The sequence below is a fragment of the Engystomops pustulosus genome, chromosome 1 (assembly GCF_040894005.1).
Source record: "Engystomops pustulosus chromosome 1, aEngPut4.maternal, whole genome shotgun sequence".
Lineage (NCBI taxonomy): Eukaryota > Metazoa > Chordata > Amphibia > Anura > Leptodactylidae > Engystomops > Engystomops pustulosus.
Genome location: NC_092411.1, coordinates 134256004 through 134277137, shown reverse-complemented (window position 1 = coordinate 134277137; position 21134 = coordinate 134256004).

The window sequence follows — 21134 nt, the reverse complement described above, 5'->3', positions numbered from 1 at the left end:
CTTTCCAAAAAGTAGAAAATTTTGAATTTGGAAAACATAGTTTTTTTCAAAATTTTTGCCAAATTTCCATTTATTTCATAAATAAATACTAAACATATTGATTAAATTTCTCAACCAACATGAAGTACAATGTGTCACAAAAAAACAATTTCAAAATCAACTGGATATGTTAAAGTGTTCCAAAGTTATAACAATTTATAGTGACACAGGGCAGATTTGAAAAAATGGGCCGTGTCAGGAAGGTGAAAAGTGGCTTCAGCATTAATGGGTTAACATAAATTGCCATGTGCCATTATTACCTTAATAATATTCCCTGAATAATCACCATCCCTGATGCTTCCTTTAGTGCTGTGTGCAGACTCTGGAGGATCTTACCACTGATAAATAGGAAGGACCTGCAGCAGGAGATTATGACTTATCCTGCTCCCCTCCCTCCCATCTCCTTGTGTATGGCAGGGAGATGGACTGAGAGAAAAAAACACACTGGAGGCTGCCTTTAGGACGGACTGAAGGAGTGAGAAACAGGAAGTTGTGTATATATGCAGAGAGCAGCATGATGAGAACAGGGTAAGGCTGGAGCTCTCACAGGAGGCAAAGTACCTTGAAAAGGCCTGAAAAATAAGCAAAATTAAAATTTTATAAAGTACATAAAGTATAAAGTTTAAAACTTTTAAAAATTCATCTGAAGTCATAATATAGTAATACAAAGAAATTGTTTTCTTTTTGAGAAGTAAAATTAAAAAAAAAAACAAAACAAAATATACACGGACTGGAATATTAAATACCGTCACTATGAAGTGCAATTTGTTATGCAGAAAACAAGCCATCACAGTGCTTTTTACTTGTAAAAATAAAAAAGGTATAGATTTTTAACAGTGGGGAGTGAAAAATGGAAATGAAAAAACGAAAAAGGGCCAGGTCGTTAAGGGGTTAAAGGTGGTGTTGCATTTTAGTTTGCAGTTGTATAAAAATCTGAAAAACTGTTGCAGTATATTTTGCCTTGCCTTCATTATTCAGCAATATTCAGGCACTTTATCAGTATTGTTTGCATTTGCATCAAAATCTGAAAAACGCTGTTGAAGTATAGTTTACCTTTCCATCAAAATCTGAAAGGCATTATAGTTTACATCATCCAGAATCATCCAACAATATCTTAAAGCAACAATATCAGTATAATTTGCAGTTCCTGCAATATCCAGCAATAACGTAAAGGCACACTATCATTATACAGGCGGTCCCCTACTTAAGGACACCCGACTTACAGACAACCCATAGTTACAGACGGACCCCTCTGCCCACTGTGACCTCTGCAGAAGCTCTCTGGATGCTTTAGTATAGTCCCAGACTGCAATGATCAGCTGTAAGGTGTCTGTAATGAAGCTTTATTGATAATCCTTGGTCCAATTACAGCAAAAATTTTGAAACTCCAATTATCACTGGAACAAAAGACAAAAATTTGTCTAGAACTTCAATTATAATATATACAGTTTCGATTTACATACAAATTCAACTTAAGAACAAACCTCCGGACCCTATTTTGTATGTAACCTGGGGACTGCCTGTAGTTTGCTGTTCCATCAAAATCTGAAAGGTGGTGTCACATTATAGTTTGCACTTGCATCAAAATCTGAACAACACCTTTGCATTATAGTCTGCAGTTGAATCTAAATTTTAAAGGTTATGTTGCAGTATAGTTTGCAGTTCCAGCATCATCCAGTGTTAAGTTAAATCTTAGACGTGTATGCAACAGTGTTACTTCACACTTTTATTTGTTTCAGTATTAGCATACACTATCACTGTAGTGTCCTTCTAATTATTTCACCTATATTCTGAAACGGTACTGCAATTTTTTAAAAATGAATGAGTAAGAGCATTTCCTTATTGCTGCCCTTTGAAATGCTCTTATTCAAGCTCGTGGAGACTGCTGGCTTTAAAGATTTGCAGGCGGCAGCCATCCCTTAGTATGAAGTTCCCAGCCAACACTACTTTTAACGGCAGACCATCCACGCCATACACAAGTTGTGAACAAAATTAGTTGAGCAATGTGTAATGTTATTTGTCACAAGATGCACCTAACATCTGACACGTGGACTTGAAAGCATGTGCAAGGACGTTACATCTTCTTATCTGCTCACTAAGTTAATGTAATGGTGGCTGATCCCGAGGCAGGAAGCGCTTTAGGTCACATTCGGTTCAAACAGATTGCCAGAAATTACTTCTTGCCCTCCGCCTACTCCGCTTCCTCCTCTCCTACTTCTTCATCCAGTCAGTGCAGCACATGCATCACTAGTTTTTCGAGGATGGCAGCAGGCCATGCTGAAACTGATTTGCCTGTTCATAAAAAATCAGAACCTCAAGCATGGCAAGGGGGTCTGTGACTATGGCTGGAAGATTTTTACAGCTTTAGTCTGACCGTGGCTGACGCACCTCCCTTGCCTTGTACCTGTGCTGAACCTTGTGGTGCAAAGGTTTGTGGCCATATACCCAGACATGACAGAGCTGGTGCTTACAGTGAGTGGCATGTGTTAGCATTTTCAGCTTTCACACCCTGCTGCACTGCAGAGGAACTCTGACCTGCCCACCCACCACCTCACCGGATGTGTGGGCAGCAGTAGAAAATTGTTGAATTCCAGCTCCTGAACGTCCAGGTGAATCGAAGTAGTGAATAACTGCTCTTCACCATCAACAGCTAGGCCACCACATTTGTTCAGAGCACTATTGGCAGAGTTCACATCCAACATTCAGAGCTCCTTGGCAGCACAGGGAGGAGGAAGAGGAATTCACCAATTGGAACACCAGCACTACCTCGGGAGGGAGAGTGAGCATGACCACAATTCACCTCAATCTTCACCACCATTGGAAATGGCACACAGTACCTGGAGACAGACTGGGACTGGGAAATGGGACATGTGGCCAGAGCTTGTACTCTGTGCCCTGTGTTGTCCTGCCCGAAAGCAAGGGTGCTATCGGAGAGTCCTCAATTGCCGGTGGTGTTCTCATCGCCTTGAGGTTCCAGCTATCTACAGCCAACATTCATCAAGATGAACCAGACATGGATGCCATTCGACTTGGTTGTGCCAGTCTCTGAATACTTCTTTCACCAATATAAGAATAACTAGGTCTAAACAACCATAGCGCCTTTAACTGCTGGGACAATTTTTTTTAAATTTATTTTCTTATGATTTTTCTTTATTTTTTATGTTATGATATATTTTATTTTATGTTATCATTTTCCCTAACAAATTATTTTTTAGCCCTCTAGTCCCACTACCCACATTTTAAAGCCAAATCAATGTGGTTCATGTTCAGGTTTAAATTTGTGCCGAAGTCCAGGACCCAAACCCAAATTTTTCCTGCTACTCGGACGAACCCCTCAAACCCGCTCATCATTAGTCACAAAGAAACAATCTCAAAATCAACTGGGTATGTTAAAGTATTCAAAATTTATCACCACATAAAGTGACATTTAAAAATAGGGCTCTGTCAGGAGCTTTAAAAGTATTGTATTTAGAAAACAGAAACAAATCTTGCTGACTTTGATGTGCTTCTTAATACAATCATTTTATACAGCCATTAAACTTGATATTTACAAGCCGCAGTTATGTATCAGCATGTTATTTGTAAGGCATAGAGCAGATTTGTAGCTTTGACAACAGACACACATTATGTTTCTGTAGCCTGCATTTAATGTCACTGCCCAGAGAAAGATTCATGTTGTGATTGTAAGGCTTTCAACTTTTACAGTTGCTTACGGCTTCAGCAAAACATACCTTTATTTTCAAAATATGGCTACAAAGTAACATTGCTAAACTTTGTAGATTTTTTTACAGTGCGTGATGTCTACCAAAGGATGTTTATATTTAGAAAAAATACTGATCAAATAAGTGTGATTGAGTGGAATGGTTCTTATGATGTTTTAAGTTTTCCTATCTGCCACATATAATACAACAAGAAAGTTCAAGCAGCACAACACATGTCAGAAAAGTGAAATATGAAAAAGGTTAGGTGCACAATATATAGGACCGGGCATCAAGTCCTTCACAAACAAAGTACACTTAATTTGTCATTTATTGGATTTTGCCATATATAATAGAAATCTGACTTCAATGATTTTGAATTAAATGAAAACTTGAAATGCATTAGGTCTCATTGATCAAAACTGTTTCACAATTTTTCTAGTTTCCCATGGCAACCAATCACAGCTCCCCTTTAAAATATTCATGAGCACTGGTAAAATGAAAGCTGAGCTGTGATTGGTTGCCACGGGCAACTAGAAAAATTCTGACTTTGAGACAGCTTGATAAATCTGCCCCATTATTTCGAACTACACAAGCAGTGCAGGGTCAGCACCACCATACTCGCCTAAACATGGCAATGAAATGCGACTTCAAAGAGCCACACTGCTCACCTATATAGTCATACACTACATTTTGCTAACAGCGTACGTTCATTACGGCCTATGGGATGCTTACATCAGGGACATACACCCAGTTACAGACTCCCCTAGGTATGGTACAATTTACCCAGTAACACGGTAATTTACCTTCAAATGTATGGAAATATATCTAGTAACAAGTAGAAGTAAATAAAGAAGAAACAGACACATATAAAAGCAAAACAGTAAAAAAAAACAAAAAGGGATAAAAACCAGAAATTTTACGGATTATATTGAAAAAGAGATAAAATCCTGAACAGTTTTCTAAAGCTGGGTTCCATTACCAGCATCTACTCAGGGTCAGCAACAGGAATATTCTTTTTAAATATCTACCTAACCCCATCTCCTTTGTCATGTGAGTGGTGTGGCCACACCTGTACCAAGATGGGGACTAGGGGACATATTTCCTATACATGTTAAATTTTCACCCAGAGGTCTACAAAGGAGAAAATATGCCCAGCACATTCCTCAGCAAGAATTTAACAATCTAGCAATACCATAAACTATTATGAAACATTTAGCTAATTATCTAATACCTATTTTGTTCGCTTTCTTTCTCTGAAATCCTTGGAACTTGACACCACTGGAGGAAACCGATCATACATACATTCATCGACAGGGATCTATGGATTATGACAGGGCTGGCTTTGAAGTAAATTTTTGACATATTCCTAAGCAGCCATTTTAAAGACATGAGACACACATGTAGGAACGTGACACTAGGTCTACATCAATTAACATTTTTTATTTGTGAGGCAGAGGAAACACAGAGGGGGCAGAGAATAACATTTGGTCTAGTAACTAGGTGTGCATTAGGGCCAAAGTATCCACATTTCATTTAGTTTTTATCATGCATAACAATAGCCATTTTAATTAATTTAATTAATTTTACTTATGTTGCTATCATTGTATTACTTTCATTTTAGACTTATAAAACCTCTCTATGTACCCTCCTTAAATCATTAAAGGAATAAAGAAGTTTGCTAAAATAAAAATGAATTATTATGTAATACCACTATATTTCCAGATTATTGTAAACTTTCATTTGTTCCCATGTAGATTAGCAGTAGTGTAACAAGACTTCGTTGGGACCCAGTGCAAAATAAGGATTGTTGCCCAATATACCAAAACCCCCACAGACATCCCTAACCTTTGACTTTGCCCACGGTGGTGGCCAAAATGGTGAGGCAGAAGCGTGGTCGAGGACAGGCAGAAGGTCGAGACAGGCAGCACAGGATCAGAGTCGGGGATCTAGCGGTAGGTCAGGATGGGCTGCAAAGGAGCATGGTCAGGAATGGAATGGAGATCACAACTGGAAATCAGGATAATCGCACAGGGCATAAGGAAAGCTTTCTCTAAGGCTGTGAGGCACAAAGATCCTGAAGAGTGTGCAGGGAGAGGGAGGTTTATGTAGAATTTTGGGAAATGGCCTGCGCCAATTAATGGTGCACTGGCCCTTTAAATTCACTGAAGCCTAGGAGACAGGGACGCGTGCGCATGACCCGAGGATCAAGAGCGGGGAGAGGTAAGCAGTGCAAGCGCCGTGCCTGTGGAGGGGGAACCCAAGATATGGGGAGCACCCGTGAGAGTCCAGTTGTTATTGTCTTACACTTTAATTCTCAAACAGGATTAAAGCAGATTAAAGAGGTAAAATGGACGCAGCCATTTTGTATCTTAAGGCTCAGCCCGATTTTTTGGATTCTGACATGCGTTGCTTTATATGGTTATAACTTTTGAACACTGACAACATAAAAGAAAAAGATGGGATACGTACAAAGGACTAACCATAAATGACAAAATTTATTAATTGTAAATAACAACCACACATATGAACAGGACAAGAAAAAATAAAAACACTTAAAAAGATACACACCTGAAGGTGTATCTGGCTGCCAAGGGCAGATGAGCCCTATAGTCCCTCCCACGTACAGACAATATTAAAGAATATAATAGTAAATGTACATGAAGACACCAGGTATCCAGACTACAAATAAAAGTGTAGAAAAAAAATATAGACAATGTTGAGTCAATAGCAAAGTGATGCTGGATATGATAAAACCTGATCAAAGCAAGGCTGCCTGAAAAAGAATGCAATGCCGCTCTGTAGGGCAGTGCATCAATGATACCTATCCAAACGAAGGTGAAATCCAATGCAACAGGCAGGCCAAGTCAGATGGGGAGGGATGTGGAGCAGAGCGGCATTGCATTCTTTTTCAGGCAGCCTTGCTTTAATAGTAGTGCCTGCTCCCATTGTAGTATACACAACTTTTGAACACTGTTATTTATCTATACGATTCTGAGATTATTTTTTCCCCACATTTTGTACTTGATTTTAGTCGTAAAGTTTAGCTGATAAGTTTTGCCATTTTCAAAATTCGAAATCATTTCGTTTTCAAGCAGATAGATTTACCACCTAAATAAATTACTGAACAACATTTGTCTACTTTACATTTTCATCATTCTGGATAATTTATTTGAATGTCACGCTGCTTAAAAATCGAATAGCGATTTTCTGGATTTTCAGAATTGACTATTTTGGGGATAAATACAGTTTTGAATGAAATTTTACATATTTAGCATCAAAACCCCCTACATAACCAACCCATTTTCAAATCTGCACCCTTAAGCTATCAGAAACAGCTTTTATGAAGATTGTTAACCCCTTGAGATCTTCATAGTAATTGAATCAAAATGGAGGTGAAATTTAGAATGGTCAAATTGTGCCGGTTATACTTTCATTTAGCCCTAAAATTTACACATTTCCAAAAGATAAAAATAGAAAACCCACCATACAATTTGTTCTATAATTTCTCCTGAGTACAGAGACTCCCCACATGTGGCCGTGACTTGCTTTATGGGGGCACGGCGAGGCGCAGAAGGGAAGGAGCGCCCTGCAGCTGCCAGGATTTTAGTTTTCTCATTGGCCCCTTTTGTAAGCTTTTTTGTTATTGGGGCCATGTGACGGAATTTTTACTGTGGGATCAGAAGCTTTTTCTAGTGTTACCATTTTGGGGTTGGTATCACCTATTATTGAAAATTTAGGAACTTTTTTTAGAGGGCAGGAGTAGAAAAGCATCAATTCTGTACTGGATTTTTTACTTTTATTTTTGGTGTTCACCGTTTAGCCTAATAATCATGTTATCTTTATTTTACGGGTCAATACAATTACGGGGATACCATACATGAATATTTTTTCTTACATTTTACAAAATTTGTCAAATAAAACCCTAATGTGGGGAAAAATCTATCATTTTTGTATTGCCGTCTTCCAAGTGGCATAACATTGTTACATTTTTTTGGCTACGGAGCCAACGGAGCTTGTTTTTTGCGGGACATGTTGGACTTTGCACCAGTATCATTCCGGAGTACATATGTTTTTTGATCAATTTTTATAGCATTTTTTGTCGGATTGAATAGGTAAAAATCATAATTTTTCATAAAATCATAAGTCACTGCGCTCAGCGTCCGATATATTAGAGGCAGAGTGTGAAGCGGTTAATATTGATTTTACATGTATGCTACCTGTCCTGAACTCCACCAGGAACCTCTAAAAGGTAGACCATGTGATCCCCGGTCCAGATATATATATAAACAGCTGAAATGTTGCAGAGGGTGGAATAAACAATATGTGTTTCACTACAATGGCGTGCTGCCATTTTTCCTTTTAATACTTATGGACTCATGTTGGTGAGAGTGCAGGATAGCACCCAAAGTTTTCTTCTGTTTCTACCTAAGGTGCTATTGTGCTGCTGTTTATTCCAATCTTTTAATATATATATATTAATATTAATATTTTAAAATATATATATATTGTGGAAGATTTGGCCCAGTAGAGACCGTGGTAGCGGTGATTCGTGATGAAGTCCAAGACAGTGACACCAAAGTTTAGTCCAAAACAGGTCTTGCCTGCGTTTATTGCAGCAGCAGGTACAAAATAAAACAGCCTTTACATTCAGGCATCAAACAAACAAAATCCTACCCGTCTGGGTGCTAACTAAACAGAGTTCATCTAACTCATCACTAAAACACAAAAGACGTCGCTGCCCCAGACACAAGGGTCAGGGCTGTGTGCACTCTCCAGCCTCCTTTTAGAGAGACAATGCTCTCAGCTCTGCTCAGCAGCTTTATGCAGCCTGATTAGGCTGCTCCCACCACCTGTGTCCCAGGTGCTGGACAACAAAACCTCAGCACCAAGGCCTTGCATAGTAGGAAAACCCAGGGGAAACATACCGCCCATCCACAGTTAACCCCTTCAGTGTGTCAAAATATATATAGCAGCACTCCATGTAGTGAATGAAAAAAAAGTAGATTTATTCCAAACACATCGCAACGTTTCAGCTTCTACATGAAGCCTTTGTCAAGCCTCTTTTTTTCATTCACTACATGGAGTGTTGCTGAATTCTTTGTATCAATTCACATGGAGTATTGCCTTCCTTTGTTGGCTTGCACCCAGGATTAAGTATTTTTGCAGTGCCGCCTGCTTCTTCCCTAAATAGTACATGCATAATTTGGAGGTGTGCTTTGGGTCATGTCCTGTTGTAGGATGAAATTGGCTCCAATTAAGCGCTGCCTACAGGGTATGGCATGGCATTGCAAAATGGAGTGGTAACCTTCCTTATTCAAAATCACTTTGACCTTGTGCAAATCTGTCACTTTACCAGTACCAAAGCAACCTCAGACCATCACATTACCTCCACCATGCTTGACAGATGGCGTCAGGCCCTCTTCCAGCATCTTATCAGTTGTTTGGCATCTCACAAATGTTCTTCTGTGTGATCCAAACCCCTCAAACTTAGAATTGTCTACCCATAACACTTTTTTCCAATCTTCCTCTGTCCAATGACTGTATTCTTTTGCCAAAATTAATCTTTTCCTTTTATTTGCCAGTCTCAGTTATGGGTTTTTTTTTGCCACTCTGTTCTGAAGGCCAGCATCCTGGAGTTGCCTTTTCACTGTAGAGGTTGACACTGGCATTTGATAGGTACTATTTAATGAAGCTGCCAGTTGAGGAAATGTAAGGTGCCAGTTTCTCAAACTAGAGACTCTAAAGTACTTTTCTTGTTGCTTAGTTGTGCAGTTTGGCCTCTCACTTCTCTTTCAACTGTGGTTAAAGCCTGTTTGTGCTCTCCTCTTAAGGGAGTAGTACACACTGTTGTAAGAAATCTCCAGTTTCTTGGCAATTTGTCGCAGGGAATTGCCTTCATTTCTAAGAACAAGAATATATTGTCGAGTCTCACATGGAAGTTTTTTTCTGGCCATTGTGAGAGTTTCATGGAGCAAACAATTGTGATTTTCCAGATTCTCAACCAGCTCAAAGAAAGGTCAGTTTTATAGCTTCTCTAATCAGCCAAACTGCTTTCAGCTGTGCTAGCAAACTTGAACAAGGCTTTTCAAGGGATTTCTAAACATTCATTAGGCTTCTTAGCAAAGTCAATGTACCATTAAACCACTGGAGTGGTGGTTGTTGGAAATGGGCATATACACCTATGTAAACACTGTATTAAAAACAAGATGTTTGAAGCTAGAATAGTCATTTACCACATTAACAATGTATATAGTGTATGTATGATTCATTTAGTTTCTTTGAAAGAAAATGTGCTTTTCTTTCAAAAATAAGGGAATTTTAAGTGACCCCAAACTCTTTAGGGGTAGTGTATATATATATATATATATATATATATATATATATATATACCTTCTGTACATCAATTTACTTGTCTCCTTAAGATTTTACTGCAATCTTGATACCAATTCCATCCATTAAAACAGTCAATTTAGTATTTTTCCTTTAATTAAGGCAGCTTTCAAAGACTTGTGTAAATGGAAACTCTTATATCTAATCAAATGCCCCTTCCAAAGTAATTATCTGCATTCCTCTTTCACTGTATCAGAGTATGAGGCATGCAATGTTCTTCTTTCTTAACAGAGATCAATAAATTCCCCAGACCCTCAAAACTATATTAAATTCAACGGGGGCCTTATAGAATATTGTGCCAATGGCAAAAAGAAAAATAATCCCCCAATGAGACACCTTTAAATGCAACTTAACTATTTTGGCTCCAAGAGACAATGCAGTTGCCTACATCGCACCAAATATTTAGGAGGCTTATGTTAAGTTTAGTTAGCATTCAGGTTGTATTTCCTAGAAAAATGAGTCTCTTTGGAACTTGAGTTTCCACGTACATTTGACTGTCAAACTGCTCCTTCCTTTTTTATCTGTAGAGCTGGTGTAAAATATCTCAGTGCACACAAAGCATAAACACAGGACTAAGGGGATACCAGACATTTTTGGAATAGCAGTGGAATAAAGCCAAGTCTGTTCTTTTGTGAATGGAAGTTTGAAGGTAGTGTCCTGAGTTTTGTTTCCCTTGGCGTTTACCTGTCTTGGCACAAGGATGACACAAACTGTAAATTATCGCCACACACTGGGGAGTTCAAGGGATCACAACAGAAAATCTGTTTGCATTATTTAACGAACAAAAAGGAAGAAGCAGAAATTTTCGTGACAAGACAATAGGGAGAAAGTTATGCGGTCAGTTGATTAAGATAAGGAAATATCAGTTACAAAGATAAAGATCACTGGAACGGCAGAAGCTGAATTTTATGTCGCTGAGAATAAAAAAAAAGCTTATAAGTTTAATATATGTCTACACCAGTTATAAAACATTCCCCAAGTGAACATGTAGTGCTACTGATCCTGCCCCATACATGTTGAATAGATTGTATAATCCACAGCAAACCTTACCTCATTTGTTTTTTTTTGTGATATTGTAAACATTACGATGGTTTTAACCCCTACGGGACTCAGCATCTTTTGGCCTAAAGGACACGGCCCCATTTTTCAAATCTGGTCTGTGGTTATAGCTTTGGAACGCTATGAGATATCCAGGGGATTTTTAGATTGTTTTCTCGTGACACATTGTACTTCAAATTAGTTTAAAAAATTGGATGAAATCTTTTGCATTTAGTTATGAAAAAAAACCAAATTTGGCAAAAATTTAGAAAAATTCTTTATTTTCAACGTTCTAAATTCTCTACTTTTGATGCAGATAGTCAAAGAACCCAAATAAATTCATAACTTACATTTCCCAAATTTCTGCTTTATGTTGGCATGGTTTTTTAAGATTCCACATATTTTACCAGAATGTTATGAGGCTCAGAATTTGGGTGCCATTTTTCACATTTTTTGTAAAATTGCCAAAACCAGTATTTAGATGGACCTGCTCAACTTCTAATTGACACTGAGAGGCCTAAATAATAGCGAGACTCATAAATTACCCCATTGTGGAAACCCTCAATGTATGAAAAACCACTTTTAAGAAGTTTGTTAACCCTTTACGTGTTTTAAAGGGGTTAAAACAAAATGGAGGTGCAGTCTGCAAATTGTAATATTTTTTCACAATACACTCATTTTGGGTGAAAAATTAAACATTTACAATGGATTAAATGAAAAAAGGCTCCACAAAGTTTGATACCCAATTTCTCCCGAGTACACGGATACCCCATATGTTCTGGTAACCTGCTGTATGGGTGCACGGCCGGGCATAGAAGGGAAGGAGGCGCCATCCAAATCAGATTTGCTATGTCACATTGTACAGGCTATACATTTTTTCTTTTTTCTTATAGAGGACCTATAGGGGCTTATTTCTTTTGCCACATGAGATGCACTTTTCTGGTACATAATTTTGGGGCATCTATAGCTAATTGGTGAGATTTAATTAAAGGGGTATTCCGGGAATATGAACATCTATCACAAAAACCCATGATGATATAAATAAATGAATACAACAATACTCAATGTCATTAGTCGCAAATCGGAACCTAAATAGTTTGATTTTTTGATTTACACAAATTATGGCCTCTCTAAAGTAGGTGGAGTTATCACTAAGATGGCCACCACTGGAAACTACAAGTTCCATGATCCTTTAGTTCTCAGTAACTCTTCCTCCCTCTTATGCTCTGCTCCCAGTGGTGATATAACAGCTTTTCTTGCTCTGTTACCATAGTAATGACGTGTAACTGCCATAACCAAAACACTGGTCATACTGGATGCACTGCAACCAACCAACTACAGCCAAACATAGTGGTGATCACATGACCTGCCCAGGCAGGTGCAGGACATGTGATGTTGACATGTGACCAGCGGCCATCTTCTCTCCTGTGTCTGCTCCACAACGGACCGCGCGGAGGAAATTAACGGACTGATTAAAGGGCCAGTAGCATTTAAATTAGGTTGTTTTTTACGGGGTTCACTTTGTGGATCTAATAATGATTCTGTTTTATTATACAGATTGTTACGGACGCAGGGATACCAAATATATGGGGGTTTTGTGTATTTTATTCAATTGTACTGAACAGAAACTAATTTGGAGAAAATCTTATTCATTTTAGCATCACCATCTTTTTATATGCATAACTTTTTTATTTTTTGGCTGGCAAATCTGGTTAGGGGCTTATTTTTTGCGAGAACAGTTGTTCTTTTTAGTGGGCTTATTTTAGAGTGCATAAAATTTTTTAAATCACTTTTTAGAGCATTCTTTATAGGGTATTAATTATAAATGATCTTTTTTTGGAAAGTTTTTTGCGTTTTTTTCTCCCGCGTTTACCGTCTCTGGTCCAGTAACAATTCTGTTTTATTATGCAGATTGTTACGGACGCGGCAATACCAAATATGCAGGGTTTTTTGTGTTTTTATGTTTTTTATACTTTATTAAGTTTTTTTATGGGAAAGTGACATTTTAGGGGCTTATATTTTTATGTATTTATTTTTTATTTATTATAATGTGTAGTGTTAAGTGTTTTTGCATATTTTTACTTATACATACTTGAACTTAAACCAGTGATGCTCTGATCACTGGTTTAAGTTCAATACACTGCTCTACAATACTATTTTATTGTAGAGCAGTGTAAACTGTCTGAGCAAGCTTGCGCATGCTCAGACAGTTTACAGTCAGACCCTGAAGGGGTCTGACTGCCATGGAGACCGGGCAGCTCCGGGGCACATGCCAGTCCTCGGAGCTGCCCAGAAGAGGATCGGATCCCCCGGTAAGTGGTCATGCTTGACCGCGGCGTGTAAGGGGTTAGGGGTTAGAGTAGTACAAAGGGAGCGCTGCTCCAAATGGCAGTAATGTGTACTGCACCACATAACAAAAACTCATGCCCAGACACAGAAGTTAAGCAAATAAATACTACAAATAAACATGCAGTTATTTGAAAAAGTATCAGACCCAAACAAGGATGAAGATCTGTGAAAGGGAAATCATGTGGACCACAGTACCTGGTGTTCAGCCCCCGACGCGCGTTTCAACCTGCTGGTCTTTCTCACCCCTTGCTTAACTTCTGTGTCTGGGCATGAGTTTTTGTTATGTGGTGCAGTACACATTACTGCCATTAGGAGCTGCGCTGCCTTTGCACTACTCTATATACAGCTGTGTACCCTTACCTGGGTTGTTCATGCATTGTCTCTCCTGGAATTTTTTAGTACATTTTAAAGAATTAATTTGTTATCAATAAAGTTTCTCTATTTTATAATATTATTATTGGCATGGATTTTCCTCTTTTCGTTTAGTTTTTGGTATTTATTCAATAATTGTGAGGGCCACCTCTGACCGCTCTGGCATAGTGGAGTTACCTTTATGATTAGGCCTTAAGTGACCTCTGTTACTGCTAGTACTGGTAATCGTTGTTGTGTTGTTTTGTTATTTTAAAAACTATACAAATGTGGAATCCCTGTTATCATTCTGACCCAAAGAGAAAAAAATTTTTTAACAGGTGGATGGCCCACGGAATCACAGCTAGGAGAGTTATCATAGAGCAGTGATGGCAAACCTTTTAGAGACTGGGTGCCCAAACTACAAGCAAAACCCATTTATTTACCACGATGTGCCAATGTGCCATTTTAACCAGTTCGCGACCGCCCGCCGTGTATTCACGGCGGCGGTCGGGTCGCGCTGCATGGAGAGGGTACCGTTCTTCATTAATCTGGCGCTCCCTGAACTGACCCGACTGAGTGCACAACTTTTTTTCTGGTCTATCTTAAACATGGGGCGTGGAACACACTTCTGTCAGACTTGCATGGTAAATCTGGCGCACGGTCCGAATATGCACTGGAACACCCCCTAATTTGTTTCCCATGATGCCTAGTACACAAAACGGTCATATGCGACATATTTGTGGTGTAGACACTTCTTAAATACCTGTGCAAACAGTTTGCACTAAAAAGAATGTGCAAAGTCCACCAGAAAACTGGCGCAAAGCCCTAAATGTACTCAAATATGTTTTGGAAATTTTGCATAATGATGTGAAAATAGCTTAGTTGTACATACATTGTTTAGAACTTTTATTTTCCACCAGGCAGTGTAACAGGGTAATGTCTTCATACCTACATGGCTACAATATTCAGTGCGGCGGTGCTCTGTTACTTTTGCGGCCACCACAGATCTCAGTCTGGCGGTGACATTAATAGTTAACACCTAACTAATACTGAGTTGCATTATCGAATTGGTGGCAGTATTCACAAATAAAATTTATAGTCACATAGTCTGCAACCCTTTTGAATCCCTGGCATCTAAACACATTGGGGCACATTTACAAAGGGATATGCAGCAGTTTTCTGGGGGACTTTGCACATTTGCACAGGTATTCAAGAAGTGTCTGAGACACTTGTGTGTTGCACGCGACCCTTTTGTGGCGCTGCTGCACTATTCTTCATATCACACAAATTACAAGCGTTCCGGTGTCGAGTCGGACCGTGAGCCAGATTTATCATGCAAAGTCCGACAGAATTGTGTTGCATGCCCTTTGTTAAAGGTACACAAGAAAAAAGTTGGTACACTCTATCGGGGCAGCGCAGAGGGCACCAGATTCATGAAGAATTGTATTTTTCAAACATATGTGGGGAAAATTGAAATATATATAATACAGATTAAGGACTTATAGGGACATAACTGATCTGTTATTAGTCCAACAATCTATACATCTACTTTGGTGACTTTCAGAAATAAATGTATTTTTCTATTTACGAAATTATGAAGGGACCTTTGTGTATCCCAATAATCAAGTAAAAAGTAAAAAGTAAAAAGTAAAAATTAAGTATTACAAAACACACACACCTTTCCCTTTCTTTTTCCCTATCCCTTGATATAATACATTAATAACACATTGGTTGTGTACAGTTGTGAGTGTGCTATATATCAGTAATTGTACTTTTATAACAGCGTTTAATTCTATACCAAGCAGCAGCATGTGCACAGGTACGGGGTGTGGGAAACCTTTCCTAATCTTTTACGGGGTATTGACTGGAGAGTTGTGATTGGAAAGCCTAATAATATCGTTCTTGAGTTGTCGTACAGTATCAGTAAATTATCTACCTCTTTCTTTTCTCTAACTAGTGAGATGAGATGGCAGGGGAATACCTGGTGATTGAAATTATCGTTTAGTTTGGGGTATCTGTTAGATCAGTTTTGAGGATTGCATCTATTTTCATGTATAAATTTATCAACTTGTAGGGAAGGAGTAGCCATAGAATTGTGATACACTTTATGATTGTTCTTACCTATATTTTTGTTCTTGTTTCAATATATGTACCATGCATTGTCTTTTCTATGTGTTTGACCAACATGATTGGTTAGCATTATCAGTGGAATGTGAATTTGTGTTGTTTTTATTAATGTATAAATTGAATTTAAAATGATCTTCATGAGATAAAAACTTGGTTAATTTCAATGTGATATATTTTATCCTCCCTACTGCTTCATGACAGAGTGAGTCTCCCTTATCTTTAATCAAAAGAATAATGCTTTCCAACATTTATCTAACATTGTGTTCAATATTTTAGTAAATTCATAGTCATTAGGGAAAGTGAAAAGAAAATGTCTCAGGTCTCTTGATCTCTAATCTTGGTCTCTAATTTTGTAGATAGATATCAAGAAAAAGAGTATATGAATATAGTATTGTGGTTCCTCTTTTAAGTAGTCTTCCAAATCATAAAACAATATGATCATATAGCGAGTATCGTATTCCTAGAAAACTTTATGTTGTGTAGTAATTCTATTGGTTGTGATATATTGTTCATAGACAACTGTTGTATTCAATAAAGTCTATTAGTTCTATTAGACGATCTTGGAAGTAATCCATTTCTTCATTTTCTGATACCAAGTGCAGCCAAATGTAGTGATTTCAGTCTGTAAATTATAGGGCATGCATTGTTCACCTAACCTGATAAATACCATGTATCCCTTCACATGTGCTTTTTATTGTGTGAATTTGCCTGGGTAAACATACAGGACTATGCATTTATAGAAGATACCCTACTATCTATATAATATCTTATCATGTCCTCTTATGTGTGTGTTGTGCATGATATAGTTGTGATCTCTATAACATGACACCAATATGTCCTCATATGTGCTGTGCTTTATATAGACGACACCCTGCTATCTATATAACATTACTTCAATATATCCTTGTATGTGCTGTACATTATATAGGAGACATCCTGCTATCTATATAACATGGTACCGTATTACTGAGCCCTCATATGTGCTATGCATTATATAGGAAATGCCCTGCTACCTATATAACATGGTACGCGTGGGAACCATGTTCACCAGCAAGGGTGAAAAAGCCAGTGGAGCCTTGTTGGCTAGGAATCCAATCACTTTATGATAAAGACCAATACAGCCATGTTACAGCAGCATCATAGACAGAGTTGGGCCATATATCTTTGCAGCAAATATGTGAAACTATGTGGTCTTCATCATCTACCTTCATAAAACAGTACAGTCTTGACAATCTTATAGCAGAAAGTACTTGACAATCTGTTTTGGCAAAAGTGCTTAAGTTGGCTTCAGCTATCCCAACCTCTTAACTTATTGGTTGCTAAATCCAAATTGTATGGCCTGCCTGAGGACGATCAGGAAAGTGTAAAATTCTTTTTACCAGAATGTGTATTTCAGGTTGTCCAAGGACACCACAAGATGCCTTCTCATAAAATTCTTATTGCTGTATTATAATACACTTTGGCTGGTCTTGGTTTCCTCTATATAGGGTTGCATACTGGCTAAATACAGAAAGTTAGGAACCCAAAAGCAAAGTGGTCAAGGATCTGGTAGCGTGAGCTATGAGGATGATATGCTACAGCTACAAGAAGTGAGAATGAGGATGTGGACCTCAAAAGAAGGGATAGTGAGCAAGGGTAAGGGAAGAATGACTTGCAAAGCGCACCATGGAGGGAGTACAGTCACCAGCCACTTTATTAGGTACACCATGCTAGTAACGGGTTGGACCCCCTTTTGCCTTCAGAACTGCCTCAATTCTTCGTGGCATAGATTCAACAAGGTGCTGGAAGCATTCCTCAGAGATTTTGGTCCATATTGACATGATGGCATCACACAGTTGCCGCAGATTTGTCGGCTGCACATCCATGATGCAAATCTCCCGTTCCACCACATCCCAAAGATGCTCTATTGGATTGAGATCTGGTGACTGTGGAGGCCATTTGAGTACAGTGAACTCATTGTCATGTTCAAGAAACCAGTCTGAGATGATTCCAGCTTTATGACTGGATGATTCCAGCTTTACCAAGGGGCCCAAAGAGTGCCAAGAAAATATTCCCCACACCATGACACCACCACCACCAGCCTGAACCGTTGATACAAGGCAGGATGGATCCATGCTTTCATGTTGTTGACTCCAAATTCTGACCCTACCATCCGAATGTCGCAGCAGAAATCGAGACTCATCAGTCCAGGCAACGTTTTTCCAATCTTCTACTGTCCAATTTCGATGAGCTTGTGCAAATTGTAGCCTCAGTTTCTTGTTCTTAGCTGAAAGGAGTGGCAACCGGTGTGGTCTGCTGCTGCTGTAGCCCATCTGCCTCAAAGTTTAACGTACTATGCGTTCAGAGATGCTCTTCTGCCTACCTTGGTTGTAACGGGTGGCGATTTGAGTCACTGTTGCCTTTCTATCAGCTCGAACCAGTCTGCCCATTCTCCTCTGACCTCTGGCATCAACAAGGCATTTCCGCCCACAGAACTGCCGCTCACTGGATGTTTTTTCTTTTTCGGACCATTCTCTGTAAACCCTAGAGATGGTTGTGCGTGAAAATCAGCAGTTTCTGAAATACTCAGACCAGCCCTTCTGGCACCAACAACCATGCCACGTTCAAAGGCACTCAAATCACCTTTCTTCCCCATACTGATGCTCAGTTTGAACTGCAGGAGATTGTCTTGACCATGTCTACATGCCTAAATGCACTGAGTTGCCGCCATGTGATTGGCTGATTAGAAATTAAGTGTTAACAAGCAGTTGGACAGGTGTACCTAATAAAGTGGCCGGTGAGTGTAGTTTGCCTATGACTCTCTGATATTCTCAGGTCTAGAGGAGTGAGAATTACAAGCCATCATAGCACAGCGAAGCAATGGAGGCAGTGTCATCCTGCTGTATTCACATGTCAGTGATGGCCATCAGGTTAAAGGACTTAGAAAGAAATAGGTCATAAATGGATTCAAGGGAACAATAATATAGTAGTTAGATTCTTGCACGTATGGGACAGTATACTAATAATAATAAATCTTTATATAGTGGCATCATATTCTGCAGTGCTTTGCAAGTCATGGGATACATATAGAAACAAAATAAGACATTACAGAGTAATAACATAGCCATTTTAAACAATAGGAGTGAGGACCCTGCTCACAAGAGCTTACAATCTATAAGTGGTTATATTCTTGTTCATAAGGCACAGTATTATAGCAGTTATATTTTTGCACATACGAGGAAGTATTACAGTACTTACATTTTTTCACACAGGACCCAGTATCAGTCACACCCATTTGCACCTATCCAACCTATGGTATGAAGCCAATTTTAGATTTTTTTTCCAGGGTCACTTTAGATTTCCAGTCTGTCCCTGACCTTCTGACACAGGCACAGTTCTGCATTGAACCTAGAACAGGGCACCTTCCTATGCAAATGCAGGAAAGCTGGGCTGTACTTCCCTAACTTCATAATAGAATTAAACAAACACTAGTAGCAGCACAGATTAATTTGATAAGACTCATTTTACTAAACCATGAACATTATATAGTGATATTTGGATCCATAAACCACCAGTCAATAAGGTTAACCCCTTAACGATCTGCGCCGTAGTTCTGCGCCGTAGCTCTACGGCGCAGAGGTATAAGGAGTGTATGAGGAGGGCTCACGGGCTGAGTCCTCTTCATACAAGGGTGGGGGTTTTTGCATATTGCAGAAAACCCCCACCGCTAATAACCTTGGTCAGTGCTTGCACCGATCGCGGCTATTAACCCTTTCATTGCCGCCGGCAAATTCGCCGGCGGCGTTTAAAAGACCGTTTATAACAATCACCGCGCCCCCGAACGTCATCGGGGGCGGCGATCAGTTGCCATGGTAGCCTCAGGTCTTCGTTTGACACGAGGCTACATGGCTTCTGCAGATTCATTACAATGAGCCAGTGGCTCATTGTAATGAATGTGCTGCAAAAATGCCATATATTGCAATACAGAAGTATTGCAGTATATGGTAGGAGCGATCTGACCATCTAGGGTTAATGTACCCTAGATGGTCTAAGAAATAGTAGGAAAAAAAAAGTTTAAAAAATAAAAAAAAATTTATAAAATATTAAAAATTCAATTCACCCCCTTTCCCTAGAACTGATATAAAACATAATAAACAGTAAAAATCACCAACATATTAGGTATCATCGCATCCCAAAATGCCCGATCTATCAAAATATAAAAACGGTTACGGCCGAGGCGGGAAATGTCCGAAATGCGACTTTTACACCTTTTTGCATCACATAACAAAATGAAATAAAAAATGATCAAAATGTCGCACAGACCTCAGAATGGTAGCAATGAAAACGTCGACTCATTTTGCAAAAAATGACACCTCACACAGCTAGCAAAAACTGTTTTTTTTTTTTGTACACATTCGTTTAATTTTTGAAAATGTATTAAAACACAATAAAACCTATATAAATTTGGTATCACTGCGATCGCACCGAACCAAAGAATAAAGCTGAGGTGTTATTTTGAGTGCACAGTCAAAGTCGAAAAAACTGAGCCCACAAGAATGTGACAGGTTTTTTTTCAATTTTTCAACATTTGGAATTTTTTTCAGCTTCGCAGTACACGGCATGTTAAAATAAATAACATTACGGGAAAGTAAAATTTGTTACGCACAAAATAAGCCCTCACACAGGTCTGTACACGTAAAAATGAAAAAGTTATGGATTTTTGAGGTTGGAGAGCGAGAAATGAGCAGAAAAACCCTGCGTCCTTAAGGGGTTAAAGGAAATCTACCATCAAATTCAAGCATGATAAGCCAGGGGCATTTACTCATAGATCCAGGAACCTTTACTGCGTTAATAATCTTCTATTTGTTATCCATGGCGTCCTTTCTTCTAAAATCATGTCACACAGCTGTTCTGTGTTAATCTACACTGAATACAGGTGGTCAGGCACATCAATAGCACATCACTGGCCACCACTATCTGGGTGCTGGGGTGGTTGTATCCAAGGACAGCTATCTCGTTTCTAAGGGACAACATGGCTACATTAATGGGAAATTATTCTTCACACACGTACATTTTTATTAATAACATGCAACTGAAAAAATTTGTATATATACATGGCACATGATTCGTATTGAATGTGTATGCTCACATGAGAATACC